This window comes from Capricornis sumatraensis, chromosome 3 (genome assembly GCF_032405125.1).
Source record: "Capricornis sumatraensis isolate serow.1 chromosome 3, serow.2, whole genome shotgun sequence".
In the NCBI taxonomy this organism is placed as follows: Eukaryota; Metazoa; Chordata; class Mammalia; order Artiodactyla; family Bovidae; genus Capricornis; species Capricornis sumatraensis.
In genome coordinates, this window is record NC_091071.1 from 125,877,251 (window position 1) to 125,891,807 (window position 14,557).

Consider the following 14,557-nt stretch of genomic DNA (forward strand, 5'->3'; position numbering starts at 1 on the left):
AAGAGCTGGACATAACTGAATGACTGAACTGACCTGAGTATATTGACCTTTCTCAGCAAAGGGATATCTTGGCTTTTTCATACATTGTCTAGTTTTGTCATAGCTTTCCTTCCAAAGAGCAGGCATCTTTTAATTTCACGGCTGCAGTTACTACCCATAGTGGTTTTCACAGCTGGAGCCACTGTCCACAGGAACACAGTAACCAGCAGGCTGGCTTTTCTGACTCATCTTCCCTTTGTCCTATACATCCCCATGTTCTGCCTCCCAACCCTGGACTCCTGGCTTTAGCCCAGATTTCAGTACAGATGCAACCAGCAGGAAAGTTGGGCTTGGCAACCTCCAGCCTGGTCCTTGTTCCTCTTCATGCAGGACAGCCAGAATCCTTGATTCTACAACAAGTGATCATTAGATTTTATCTTCAGCCTCACCCCAGCCCATGTCCCAGGGGAGAATCCCCAGTGTGTCCCAGTACCACCAATAAAATCTACATGCCACTGAAAAAGCATGTCTGTGGTGTTTATATTTCAAACTTTCTGAGAACTGAATGTGTAGCAGTCTTTTGTAGATAACATTGCTTATTAATCTCTTAAGTGTGGATATAATGGCTTACCACAGGTGGCTTTCCTCTCATTTGCATTTGTGGAAGGTGGAGAACTACTTTAGTAAAAAGATAAAAGACAGAATCTGTAACCTAGGACAAGCCAAGTACCATTGAATGCAAGGATACTATACTAAAATCAAAGGAATTAAATGAGAGTTTTCTTTCCAAGTGTTGATGTTGCTGTCCTTTGAGCTTACAGAAAATTGGCAGCTTAACTTCTACCTTTCAACAGGAGAATAGAAGACATTTCTCTGGGAAATCTGAGAAGTCCAAGAGGAAATACCTAAAAATACGTAAAATGGTGTGTCTCCAGTGGCAAAATTCAGCCAGATCATTTATTTAGATAAATGAAATCTTTGCTATCTATCTTTGAGAGATAAGAAAATTTACTGGATTCCTGAATTAGTTTATATTGAAAAATGATATCTGAAACATACAAATATGCTCTTCAAAATTAGAATTAAAGTGTATAAATTAAAAAAAATATAGAGAATAAAATGAGGAAATCTCCCAAGGAGAAGAATATGGAAGATAGGAAATAAAAGATAAAATACTTAGCTCTCTGTTAGTTTCAAAATAATACCAGATGTAGAAGGAACAAAGAAAATGGAAAGGAATAAATTATTAATAACAAATCAAGATAAATTCCTAAACTTGAAGAATATGTCTCCATATTAAAAGAGCTCTTTGACAAGAGAGGTCCTTTGGGGGAAAATTAAATTAAAATTGCTATGTGATCAAATGTGTCAAGATGTAGCATTCTTTATTCTTCCATTTCTGCAAAGAGAATTTCTTCATCGTAAAATGCATTTGTATGTTAGTTGGTTCTGCCTAATATGTCCACAAGACATTGAGTTCAAAACAAAAAGTCCCTTATTTATATTTGGTTCTGTCTAAAACCATGTGGCATGGATCACATATGCTTGTGGATGTTTTGGATGGGATCAGATTTCAAGAGATTTTATGTACGGGCCAAATGTCTTACAGACATCTACAGTTCAGTTCAGTCACTCAGTCATGTCCGACTCTTTATGACCCCATGAGCTGAAGCACATCAGGCCTCCCTGTCCAACACCAACTCCCGGAGCCTAACCAAACTCATGTCCATTGAGTCAATGATGCCAACAAACCATCTCATTCTCTGTCGTCCCTTTCTCCTCCTGCCCTCAATCTTTCTCAGCGTCAGGGTCTTTTCAAAAGAGTCAGTTCTTCGCATCAGATGGCCAAAGTATTGGAGTTGCAGGTTCAGCATCAGACCTTCCAATGAACATCAAGGACTGATCTCCATTAGAATGGACTGGTTGGATCTCATTGCAGTCCAAGGGACTCTCAAGAGTCTTCTCCAACACCACAGTTCAAAAGCATCAGTTCTTCGGTGCTCAACTTTCTTTAAAGTCCAACTCTCACATACATGCATGACTAGTGGAAACACGATAGCTTTGACTAGAAAGACATCTGCTGGCAAAGTAATGTCTTTGCTTTTTAATACGCTGTCTAGGTTCGACATAACTTTCCTTCAAAGGAGTGAGCGTCTTTTAATTTCATGGCTGCAATCACCATCTGCAGTGATTTTGGAGCCCAGAAAAATACAGTCTCACTGTTTCCACTGTTTCCCCATCTATTTGCAATGAACAGTGGAAACGGTGTCAGACTTTATTTTGGGGGGCTCCAAAATCACTGCAGATGGTGACTCCAGCCATGAAATTAAGATGCTTACTCCTCGGAAGAAAAGTTATGACCAACCTAGATAGCATACTCAAAAGTGGAGACATTACTTGCAGACTAAGGTCCATCTAGTCAAGCTTATGGTTTTTCCAGTAGTCATGTATGGATGTGAGAGTTGGACTGTGAAGAGGCTGAGCACTGAAGAATTGATGCTTTTGAAGTGTGGTGTTGGAGAAGACTCTTGAGAGTCCCTTGGACTGCAAGGAGATCCAACCAGTCCATTCTGAAGGAGATCAGCCCTGGGATTTCTTTGGAAGGAATGATGCTACAGCTGAAACTTCAGTACTTTGGCCACCTCATGCGAAGAGTTGACTCATTAGAAAAGACTCTGATGCTGGGGAGGATTGGTGGCAGGAGGAGAAGGGGACGACAGAGGATGAGATGGCAGTATGGCATCACGGACTCGATGGACATGAATCTGAGTGAACTCTGGGAGTTGGTGATGCATAGGGAGGCCTGGGGTGCTGCAGTTCATGGGGTCGCAAAGAGTCAGAAAGACTGAGCGACTGAACTGAACGGAACTGATGGGACCGGATGCCATGATCTTAGTTTTCTGAATGTTGAGCTTTACGCCAACTTTTCGGTCTCCTCTTTCACTTTCATCAAGAGGTTCTTTAGTTCTTCTTCACTTTCTGCTATAAGGCTGGTAACATCTGCATATCTAAGTTATTGATATTTTTCCCTGAAATCTTGATTTGAGCTTGTCCTTCATCCAGCCCAACATTTCTCCTGATGTACTTTGCATAAAGGTTAAATAAGTAGGGTGACAATATACTGCCTTGACATCCTCATTTTCCTATTTGGAACCAGTCTGTTTTTCCATGTCCAGTTCTAACAGTTGCTTCCTGACCTGCATACAAGTTTTTCAAGAGGCAGGTCAGTTCAGTTCAGTTCAGTTCAGTCACTCAGTCGTGTCCGACTCTTTGCGACCCCATGAATCGCAGCACGCCAGGCCTCCCTGTCCATCACCATCTCCCGGAGTTCACTCAGACTCACGTCCATCGAGTCCGTGATGCCATCCAGCCATCTCATCTTCGGTCATCCACTTCTTCTCCTGCCCCCAATCCCTCCCAGCATCAGAGTCTTTTCCAATGAGTCAACTCTTCACGTGAGGTGGTTAAAGTACTGGAGGTTAGCTTCAGCATCATTCCTTCCAAAGAAATCCCACGGTTGATCTCCTTCAGAATAGACTGGTTGGATCTCCTTGCAGTCCAAGGGACTCTCAAGAGTCTTCTCCAACACCACAGTTCAAAAGCATCAATTCTTCAGCGCTCAGCCTTCTTCACAGTCCAAATCTCACATCCATACATGACCACAGGAAAAAACATAGCCTTGACTAGAAGGACCTTAGTTGGCAAAGTAATGTCTCTGCTTTTGAATATACTATCTAGGTTGGTCATAACTTTTCTTCCAAGGAGTAAGCGTCTTTTAATTTCATGGCTGCAGTCACCAGTGGTCTGGTATTCCCATCTCTTTCAGAATTTCCCACAGTTTATTGTGATCCACACAGTCAAAGGCTTTGGCATAGTCCATAAAGCAGAAATAGATGATTTTCTGGGACTCTCTTGCTTTTTCGATGATCCATCAATGCTGTCAATGTGACCTATGGTTCCTCTGCCTTTTCTAAAACCAGCTTGAACAATTGGAAGTTTACAGTTCACATATTGCTGAAGTTTGCCTTGGAGAATTTTGAGCATTACTTTAGTAGCTTGTGAGATGAGTACAATTGTGCGGTAGTTGGAGCATTCTTTGGCATTGTCTTTCTTTGGGACTGGACTGAAAACTGACCTTTTCCAGTCCTGTGGCCACTGCTGATTTTTCCAAATTTGCTGGCATATTGAGTGCAGCACTTTCGCAGCATCATTTTTTAGTATTTGAAATAGCTCAACTTGAATTCCATCACCTCCATTAGCTTTGTTCGTAGTGATGCTTTCTAAGGCCCACTTGACTTCACATTCCAGGATGTCTGGCTCTAGATGAGTGATTATACCATCGTAATTAACTGGATGGTAAAGATCTATTTTCTACAGTTCTTCTGTGTATTCTTGCCACCTCTTCTTAATATCTTCTGCGTCTGTCAGGCCCATACACTTTCTGTCTTTTATTGAGCCCATCTTTCCATGAAATGTTCCCTTGGTGTGTCTAATTTTCTTGAAGAGATCTCTAGTCTTTCCTCTTCTGTTCTTTTCCTCTATTTCTTTGCGTTGATCGCTGAGGAAGGCTTTCTTATCTCTTGTTATTCTTTGAAACTCTGCATCCAGATGCTTATATCTTTCCTTTTCTCCTTTGCTTTTCGCTTCTCTTCTCACAGATATTTGTAAGGCCTCCCCAGACAGTCATTATTATTTTTTTTTTTTTTGCATTTTTTTTTCCTTGGGGATGGTCTTGATCCCTCTCTCCTGTACAATATCACAAACCTCCATTCATAGTTCATAAGGCACTCTGTCTGTCAGATCTAGTCCCTTAAATCTATTTCCCACTTTCACTGTATAATCATAAGGGATTTGATATATGTCATACCTGAATGGTTTAGTGGTTTTCTCTACTTTCTTCAATTTAAGTCTGAATTTAGCAATAAGGAGTTCATGATCTGAGCCACAGTCAGCTCCAAGTCTTGTTTTTGTTGACTGTATAGAGCTCCTCCATCTTTGTCTGCAAAGAATATAATCAATCTGATTTTGGTGTTGATCATCTGGTGATCTCTATGTGTAGAGTCTTTTCTTATGTTGTTGGAAGAGGGTGTTTGCTATGACCAGTGCATTTTCTTGGCAAAACTCTATTAGCCTTTGCCTTGCTTCATTCCATATTCCAAGGCCAAATTTGCCTGTTACTCCAGGTGTTTCTTCACTTCCTACTTTTGCATTCCAGTCCCCTATAATGAAAAGGACATCTTTTTTTGGGTGTTAGTTCTAAAAGGTTTTCTAGGTCTTCATAGAACCATTCAACTTCAGCTTCTTCAGCATTATTTGTTGGGGCATAGACGTGGATTACTGTGATATTGAATGGTTGCCTTGGAAATGAACAGAGATCATTCTGTCGTTTTTGAGATTGCATCCAAGTACTGTATTTGAGACTCTTTTGTTGACCATAATGCCTACTCCATTTCTTCTGAGGGATTCCTGCCTGCAGTAGTAGATATAATGGTCATCTGAGTTAAATTCACCCATTCCAGTCCATTTTAGTTTGCTGATTTCTAGAATATTGACATTCACTCTTGCCATCTCTTATTTGACCACTTCCAATTTGCCTTGATTCATGGACCTGACATTCCAGGTTCCTATGCATTATTGCTCTTTACAGCACCAGACCTTGATTCTATCACCAGCCACATCCACAACTGGGTATTGTTTTTGCTTTGGTTCCATCCCTTCATTCATTCTGGAGTTATTCTCCACCGATCTCCAGTAGCATATTGGGCACCTACCGACCGGGGGAGTTCCTCTTTTGGTATCCTATCATTTTGCCTTTTCATACTGTTCACGGGGTTCTCAAGGCAAGAATACTGAAGTGGTTTGCCATTCCCTTCTCCAGTGGACCACATTCTGTCAGACCTCTCCACCATGACCCGCCCATCTTGGGTGGCCTCACGGGCATGGTTTAGTTTCATAGAGTTAGACAAGGCTGTGGTCCTAGTGTGATTAGATTGACTAATTGGGTCAATCTAAGTTGGGTCCTATCAAAGCACCTTCATAAAATTCAACATCTTTCATTGATGTTCACAAGCATTTTGAATGTCAGCGATTAATATAAGAAAAATAAATGTCATTTTTATTAATGCAATATGAAGTTAGAATAAATTTCTAAGCAAGTATATTCATTACATTATCAAATGCTAGCAGATATGTATGCCGAAGTAAGCTTAATTGAAGTCAATCAACACATAAAATAAAAACACAAGATACATAGAAAAATGCTGATGAAAAATTGTGATGAATATTATAAAACTAGCAATAGGGATGCTCAGGGCCTAATGCTGAATATTTTTCATTAAAATAATAACAATTGCTAACAAAATAATATTCGTGGTAATATATTTTCTAACACAGACAATCCATCTCTTTTTTATATCTATCTGCATATTATCTGCCATCTATGTATCCATCTATCTACCTATAATTATATGGAAGTGAAAGTGTTAATTTCCATCTAGTCAAGGCTATGGTTTTTCCAGTGGTCATGTATGGATGTGAGAGTTGGACCGTGAAGAAAACTGAGCGCCGAAGAATTGATGCTTTTGAACTGTGGTGTTGGAGAAGACTCTTGAGAGTCCCTTGGACTGCAAGGAGATCCAACCAGTCTATTCTGAAGGAGATCAACCCTGGGATTTCTTTGGAAGGAATGATGCTGAAGCTGAAACTCCAGTACTTTGGCCACCTCAGGCAAAGAGTTAACTCGTTAGAAAAGACCCTGATGCTGGGAAGGATTGGGGGCGGGAGGAGAAGGGGATGACAGAGGATGAGATGGCTGGATGGCATCACTGACTTGATGGATGAGTCTGAGTGAACTCCGGGAGTTGGTGATGGACAGGGAGGCCTGGCATGCTGTGATTCATGGGGTCGCAAAGAGTCGGACACGACTGAACGACTGAACTGAAGTGAAGTGAAAGTGTTAATTACTCAGTCGTGTCCAAAACTTTGTGACCCCATTTACTGAAGCCCAGCAGGCTCCTCTGTCCATGGAACTCTCCAGGCCAGAATACTGAAGTGAGTAGCCATGCCCTTCTTCAGGGAATCTTCCCAACCCAAGGATCAAACCCTGGTCTCCTGCATTGCAGACAGATTATTTACTGTCTCATTTACCAAGGAAACCCCATAATCTATATATTGAATTCCAAATAAACTGAAAATGATAGAGGAAGTGTAACTGCAAGTTTATCAAAAGGAAAACTCCATATCATAGATTTTTTATGCATTATCTTACAATTCTTAAGCATTACATTGTGCATAGGTAAAATTTGATATCTAGCAGCTGCAATCACCAGGCAAACACCTGTAGTAAAATAGTATTGGTGTCTTGACACCTTCCAACAAAGAAAGATGCCCAACATGATGTGTTTCAGTAAAAGAATATTATAGGGTTTGTAATTGTGTTATCTGATTTTGAGCAAGACTCAAAGAAGCAGGTTTGGCTTTGCTTTAGGTAGCGTTAAGAAGTAAGGATACTTCTTTTATTTGGAATCTTAATTGTCTAGAAAGTGGTGGGAACTGAGTGTGACTGAAGTGGAAATTTGTAAAGAAGCAACAGATACTCATTTAACCAAGATAAGCAGTTGTTTGGATATCCCCATGATTCACATAATGTTGTTTGTATTTTTGTTCAGACTTGGTTACAAAATGCTCTTATTTTTTCTTTTGCCTCATAGTGGTCAAAGAATAATGTAGTCAGATGGTGTTTTGTGAAGTTATTTCTACGTAACAGCTCAACATCTTAATTTAGTTGAGAGTGCCAGGCCAACTCACAGCAGAAATGAAGTTGTAGCTGTTTGTCGGCTTCTAACTGTCAGAGACTGCTCTTCTTTTTCTCATGCATTTTCTCAAATTTTATTTAGACCTCTTGTATCACTCCTTCATGGTCCTGTTAAACATTTCACACAATGAATGGCTCAAATCACTGATACAAAACGTATATACCTATGGATTCCTAATATCTCTCAGAAATAGCACTTTTCTGGGAAAAATGTAACAATTCAACATTAGAAAAGTAAAATAAGATTAAAGTACAATGATAAACCTATCTTATTTTTAAACCACTAAGTTTGTGGAAAGTTGTTATGACAGCAGTAGATAGCTAATACTATGGGCTTTGGCCAGTCATGTGAAATTGATTAATGCTTTCATGTGATATGAAGGGCTATCATTTATTTTCTATTAAGGAGGAATATTGCTTTGCAATTTTTAATGATTATCTCTTTTAAAGTAGTTTATACATTTTCTGAGGATAAAGCCATATACTTCATAAAACCTAATGCAATATCTTCAACTTGGAATAATCTCAATTTATGTTAATGTGTAAATGAAAACAGATGCATGATTATTTTTTATGGTGTATGCCTATTATTTTTAAGACAACATGAAGTGAAAAGGTTTTAAAATTTATTTAAGAAACAGTGACTCATTGGAAAAGACCTTGATGCTGGGAGGAATTGAGGGTAAGAGAAGAAGGGGATGACAGAGGATGAGATGGCTGGATGGCATCACCGACTCGATGGACATGAGTTTGGGTGAATTCCAGAAGTTTGTGATGGACAGGGAGACCTGGTGTGCTGCGATTCATGGGGTCACAAAGAGTCGGACACGACTGAGTGACTGAAATGAACTAAACTGAACTGAACTGAAAATCTGTTTAAAGCATATCTCATCTCTTGACTTCATCAGTGTAGCAAACCAAAGGTCATGTCATAATGTTGGTGATACTTATGAATTGTTAGAATATGTTGTTGAAAAGATGTTTCTGTGTTAATTTCAGTGTAACTACTTCACTCAAAGTGCAAATATTGAATAAGCTTGTATATTTAGATATGTGTAGTGAAAGAAGTTGAATAATATTTCTGATTCATAGTGAATACATTCTTTAATGTTTAAGAAGAAGTATCCAGTTTTACTGATGGAAAATCTTTATTTTAAAATGAGAAGAAAATTCAAGTGTATTGAAGATAAGAGTGACTTTGTGGTCAATGCTCCTTGATTTGCATTAAAAAAAAAAAAATAGGACCAAACACAAGAGAATGAAAAACAAGATTCATTGTTGCAAAAATCCAGATTGTCAGACAACTTAAAAAAAAGTATATATGTACTCATTTCAAGACCCCTTTGTCTTTCTTTTGCATTCATCTGAATGTGGAGAGGGCTACTTTTTGCTCAGGGTAGCACCTATTATTTTATTCTAAGAATACATAGTTGACTAATAAAATGCACATTCAATTTAAAGACTTAAATTTTGAAATTCTGTCTTTGCTTTTTGTTAGCACTACAAAATCAGGTTTAAAACATTATTAGTTCATAAAATATATGTTCATTTCACTGTTCATGCTAACTGAAGGGACCTGACTAATCACTGTAGATCAATTTACATTGTGAGCCTTCAAGCTGGTGTAATTATCTCATTTTTTCAAATTTGTCTAAGGGCAAAGCTGACTTCTCACATGGTCATGAAGTTCTGGAATGTAGGTGTTGCCTCAAAACTTTTTTCTCAGTAACACTTCCTCTAGCACACAGAAATGTACAAGTTGAAGTGATAACCTTCTTATGCCCACTTCTCAAAGGGAAGAGCTCAAAAATTTTGGCGTTTGAAGTAATATCAATTACTGGGTAAAAATTCTTGTGTAATTTTATCTTTTTCTATAATGATCAAATCAAACCTGGAAATAGTGACTGTAAAAGAATTAAAATTAATTGAATTTTAGCTAAATGATTTTTTTCTTACAAATAAAAAAGCATGTCATTATTTCGGCTCTCATCTTAAAAGACACCAGCAAAATTGAATTGTAAATAAATTATTTTCTACAGATTATATGGAAAATAAAATTTTCCATGAAAGTGACTTTACATGATACTACTCTAGACCAGGGGCTCAAACTTAAATTCAACAGGCTGTAAAAGATACTGCTTGATTCCTAATGAAACTGATCGGTGGAGAGTTATCTCTTGGCACTTTCTGAGTCAGTTTGTATATAGTTTTCACAATATCTAATATAAATAGTTATTTACTTTTCTGTCCTCTGTTGAACCTATTTTTTCCCCCTCTCATGAAAGTTTAACACACAGAACACAAGGAATTTTTCCATGGGACAGATTTGGGCTTGAAAAATAGTTCTGTCTTTACTAAGAAAACTTGCCGAGTGTCTAAGTGTCATTGATGCTAGTTAATAAACTGGAGAGAATCTCTAGGTCATTGACTATTCAATATAAAATGAGAAAAACATGCTAATGCTTAGCAAAATGTGTTCTTCCATAAACATTTAATAGATGGGTCCATGTTTATTACAACTTTCCCAGATTGAGTCCTAATTCCTAAAACCATCCTAGTCAAAGATGGTTTGGAATTCTCACATCAGTCCTTCTGTGGTGACCTTATCCTTAATTTCAGCACTTGATTAGTTTTCTGAGAATTAATTCGTGTTCATGCCTGCCATTCTTTGACAGTTTATTGAATTTCTGATATATGCCTGTTTATATAGGAGAATAAATAAAATCCTTTCCTATGCAAAAGTGGAAAAGATAAGTGAATTTGGCAATATATTCAATTAAGTAATCAATATTATAAGATAAAGATGTTAACTTAAAGGTTTGCAATCAGTAACTAGTGGCCACCCTTATGGCAGAAAGTGAATAGGAACTCAAAAGCCTCTTCATGAAAGTGAAAGAGGAGAGTGGAAAAGTTGGCTTAAGGCTCAACATTCAGAAAAAGAAGATCATGGCATCTGGTCCAATCACTTCATGGGAAATAGATGGGGAAACAGTGGAAACAGTGTCAGACTTTGTTTTTTTTGGGCTCCAAAATCACTGCAGATGGTGACTCCAGCCATGAAATTAAAAGACGCTTACTCCTTGGAAGAAAAGTTATGACCAACCTAGATAGCATATTCAAAAACAGAGACATTACTTTGCCAACAAAGGTACGTCTAGTCAAGGCTATGGTTTTTCCATTAGTCATGTATGGATGTGAGAGTTGGACTGTGAAGAAGGCTGAGCGTGGAAGAATTGGTGCTTTTGAAGTGTGAGGTTGGAGAAGACTCTTGAGAGTCCCTTGGACAGCAAGGGGATCCAACCAGTCTATTCTGAAGGAGATCAGCCCTGGGATTTCTTTGGAAGGAATGATGCTAAAGCTGAAGCTTCAGTACTTTGGCCACCTCATGCGAAGAGTTGACTCATTGGAAAAGACTCTGATGCTGGGAGGGATTGGGGGCAGGAGGAGAAGGGGACGACCGAGGATGAGATGGCTGGATGGCATCACTGACTTGATGGATGTGAGTCTGAGTGAACTCTGTGAGTTAGTGATGGACAGGGAGGACTGGCGTGCTGCGATTCATGGGGTCGCAGAGTCGGACACGACTGAGTGACTGAACTGAACTGAACTGACAGCCTCCATGATACCATCTTCCCTTTTTCCTGTAACTTCCTGTATTTTCTGTCTAGTGCCTACAAACCTCTGACTGCCTTATCCCCGTGGTTCCTTATTTCTGGGGACAAACATAAAAAAGCTATCAGTATCTGAATAAAAGGAGGATAAAAGTGAAAATAATAGTCACTCAGTTATGTGCAGTTCTGTAGCCTGTGAGGCTCCACTGACCATGAGATTCTCCAGGCAAAAATACTAGAATGGGTTTCCATTTCCTCCTCCAGGGGATCTTCTGACCCAGGGATCAAACCCAGGTCTCCTGTAATGCAGGCAGATTCTGTACCATCTGAACCACCAGGGAAGCCCTACTGTCAGCTAATTCCTAAATGACTGTAGTTTTTAAAACTTCTTATATGATAGTACATTTCAGTTTATCCTATTAAGTCTGAGGAAATTTCTTCCTTATACTTTTTATTGTTGTTAAAACTTTATTGAGATATATGTAAAATGAACTTATTTCAAGTGTTCAATTAGATGTGTTTTAAAATATTCAGAGAAACGTGTTTCCATCATCAGAATCAGTTTTAGAATATTTTTGTTACCCCCCCCATAAGTCATTTACTACTTAGCCATCATCCCCTAATTCTCCCATTCCCCCTAGCTCTAGGAAACCACTCATATACTTTCCAACTTTATAGATTAACCTACTATAGCCTACTATTAGTAATTAATAACTAAATGAGTGTTATTAAAAATAATATTTAAGTGGCAGAGGCATGCCTTTAAATTATTTGGATCTTCAGAAAAATATATCTGACAAAAACTCTTCCATATTAAAAAAAAAGACAAAAATTTGAGGTGTTCATTGATTTATAAGGCAAATCTGTATACTATAAGGTTCTTCAAGGTAAGTGAAGACATTTGTGTGACATTTCTTAAGAATTAAACAAGAAGACATTCAGACCTAAGAAGAGAATGTAATGGAGAATTAGTAAACTTGCTCAGTCGTGTCTGACTCTTTGCAACCCTGTGGACTGTAGCCCACCAGGCTCCTCTGTCCATGGGATTCTCCAGGCAAGAATACTAGAGTGGGTTGCCATTCCTTCTCCAGGGGATCTTCTTGACCCAGGGATCAAACCCAGGTCTCAGGCATTTCAGGCAGACGCTTTAACCTCTGAGCCACCAAGGGTTGCCATTTCCTAATGGAGAATTAGGCACATTTTATTCCAAATTGTAACCATGAAGACTTAATAAATAAATAAGACTAAATAAATACAGTGAAGAATGTTAAATTAAAATCACATTTTTGAATGGCACAGGGAAAACTATGAGCACCCTTTCAGTTTTGTCCACATTTTGTATATAAATAAAACCATTCAATATATGTTCCTCTGTGAGTAGGTTCTTTCACTTGGCAGAGTGATTTCACAGTTTACTATCTTATAGTATACATCATTTCTTCATTTTATTGCTGAATAACATTGCAATATATGGCTATACTGAGGAGGACTTGGGAACCACTCCAGTATTCTTGCCTGGAGAACCCCATGGACAGAGGAGCCTGATGGGCTATAGTCCATAGGGTCACAAAGAGACAGACATAATAGAAGTGACTTAGCACACATGCATATGGCATTTTATTTATCCATTTATCAGTTGCTAGGTTGAAGCTTGTTTCTACTTTTTAAGAATGCTATTAAGAATAATGCTTCTATAAACCTGTGTTTACATTTTGTGTGTGTGTGAATGTACATTTTCAGTCTTTTGTATAATAACTATGTTTTATCAATGATAACTATGGGTAACTCTTAAAGGAACTGCCAGATGGTTTTCCAAAGCAGCTATGCAATTTTCCTTTACCAAGGTTGTATGAGGGTTCCAACTTCTCTACATCTTTACCAACACTTAATAAGTCTCTTTTTCAATTATTGTACTAGAGTGTGAACTGGCATTTCATTTTGTTATTTATCACACTTCCCTGATGTCTGATGACTTTGAGTATTTTTTTTTTTTCTGGTGCTTAATCATACATATTCTTTGGATAAATGTATATTAATATTATTGGGTTTATAACTATTTGTAGCTGTAACTGTTCTTCATATACTATAGATGCAAATCCTTTATTAAATATATGATTTTCAAAAATGTTCTCCAATTCTGTGGGTGGTCAGCAGTTGTTATTTTTGATGATGTTTAGCTTAACTATTTTTTCTCTTATCACTCAGTGGTGTTTCAGTGTAATTGTTTACTATTTAATGTAAAAATAATGGTGGTGCTAATGGCAAAGTATCCTCTTGTCAATGCAGGAGACACAACAGACTCGGATTTGATCCTGGTCAGGAAGATGTCCTGGAGGAGGAAATGGCACCCTCCTCTAGTATTCTTGCCTTGAAAATCCCATAGACAGAGAAGCCTGGTGGACTACAGTCCAAGAATTGTACATGACTGAGCACATACACACACCTGTTTAAAAGATTTCAGTTCAGTTCAGTCACTGAGTCATGTCCAACTCTTGTGACCCCATGGACTGTCTTCCCTATCCATCAGCAACCCTGGGAGCCTACTCAAACTCATGTCTATCGTGTTGGTGATGCCATCCAACTTTCCCAGTGTCAGGGTCTTTTCAAATGAGTCAGTTCTTCATATCAGGAGGCCAAAGTATTTAGAGTTTCAGCTTCAGCATCAGTCCCTCCAATTAATATTTGGACTGATTTCCTTTAGGATTGACTGGTTGGATCTGCTTGCAGTCCAAGGGACTCTCAAGAGTCTTCTCCAGCACCACAGTTCAAAAGCAACAATCCCTCAGCACTCAGCTTTCTTTATAGTTCAGCTCACATATCCATAAATAACCACTGGTAAAACCATAGCTTTGACTAGATGGACATTTGTTGGTAAAGTAATGTCTCTGATTTTTAATATGCTATCTAGGTTGGTCATAATGCAGTTGTGTGGTAGTTTGAACATTCTTGGCATTGCCTTTCTTTGGGATTTACCTCTCTAAAATATGACTGAAAAATAATTTATAATTTTACTTTATAGTAACAAGGTTATGATGTTATAAAGATGTTCATTCCTCATCTCCTAAGTTTCCCCTTCATAGATCACAGACTTGTCATGGAGAAGAACCTTGTGTAACTCAATGAAGCTATGACTCATGCCATGCAGGGGCACCAA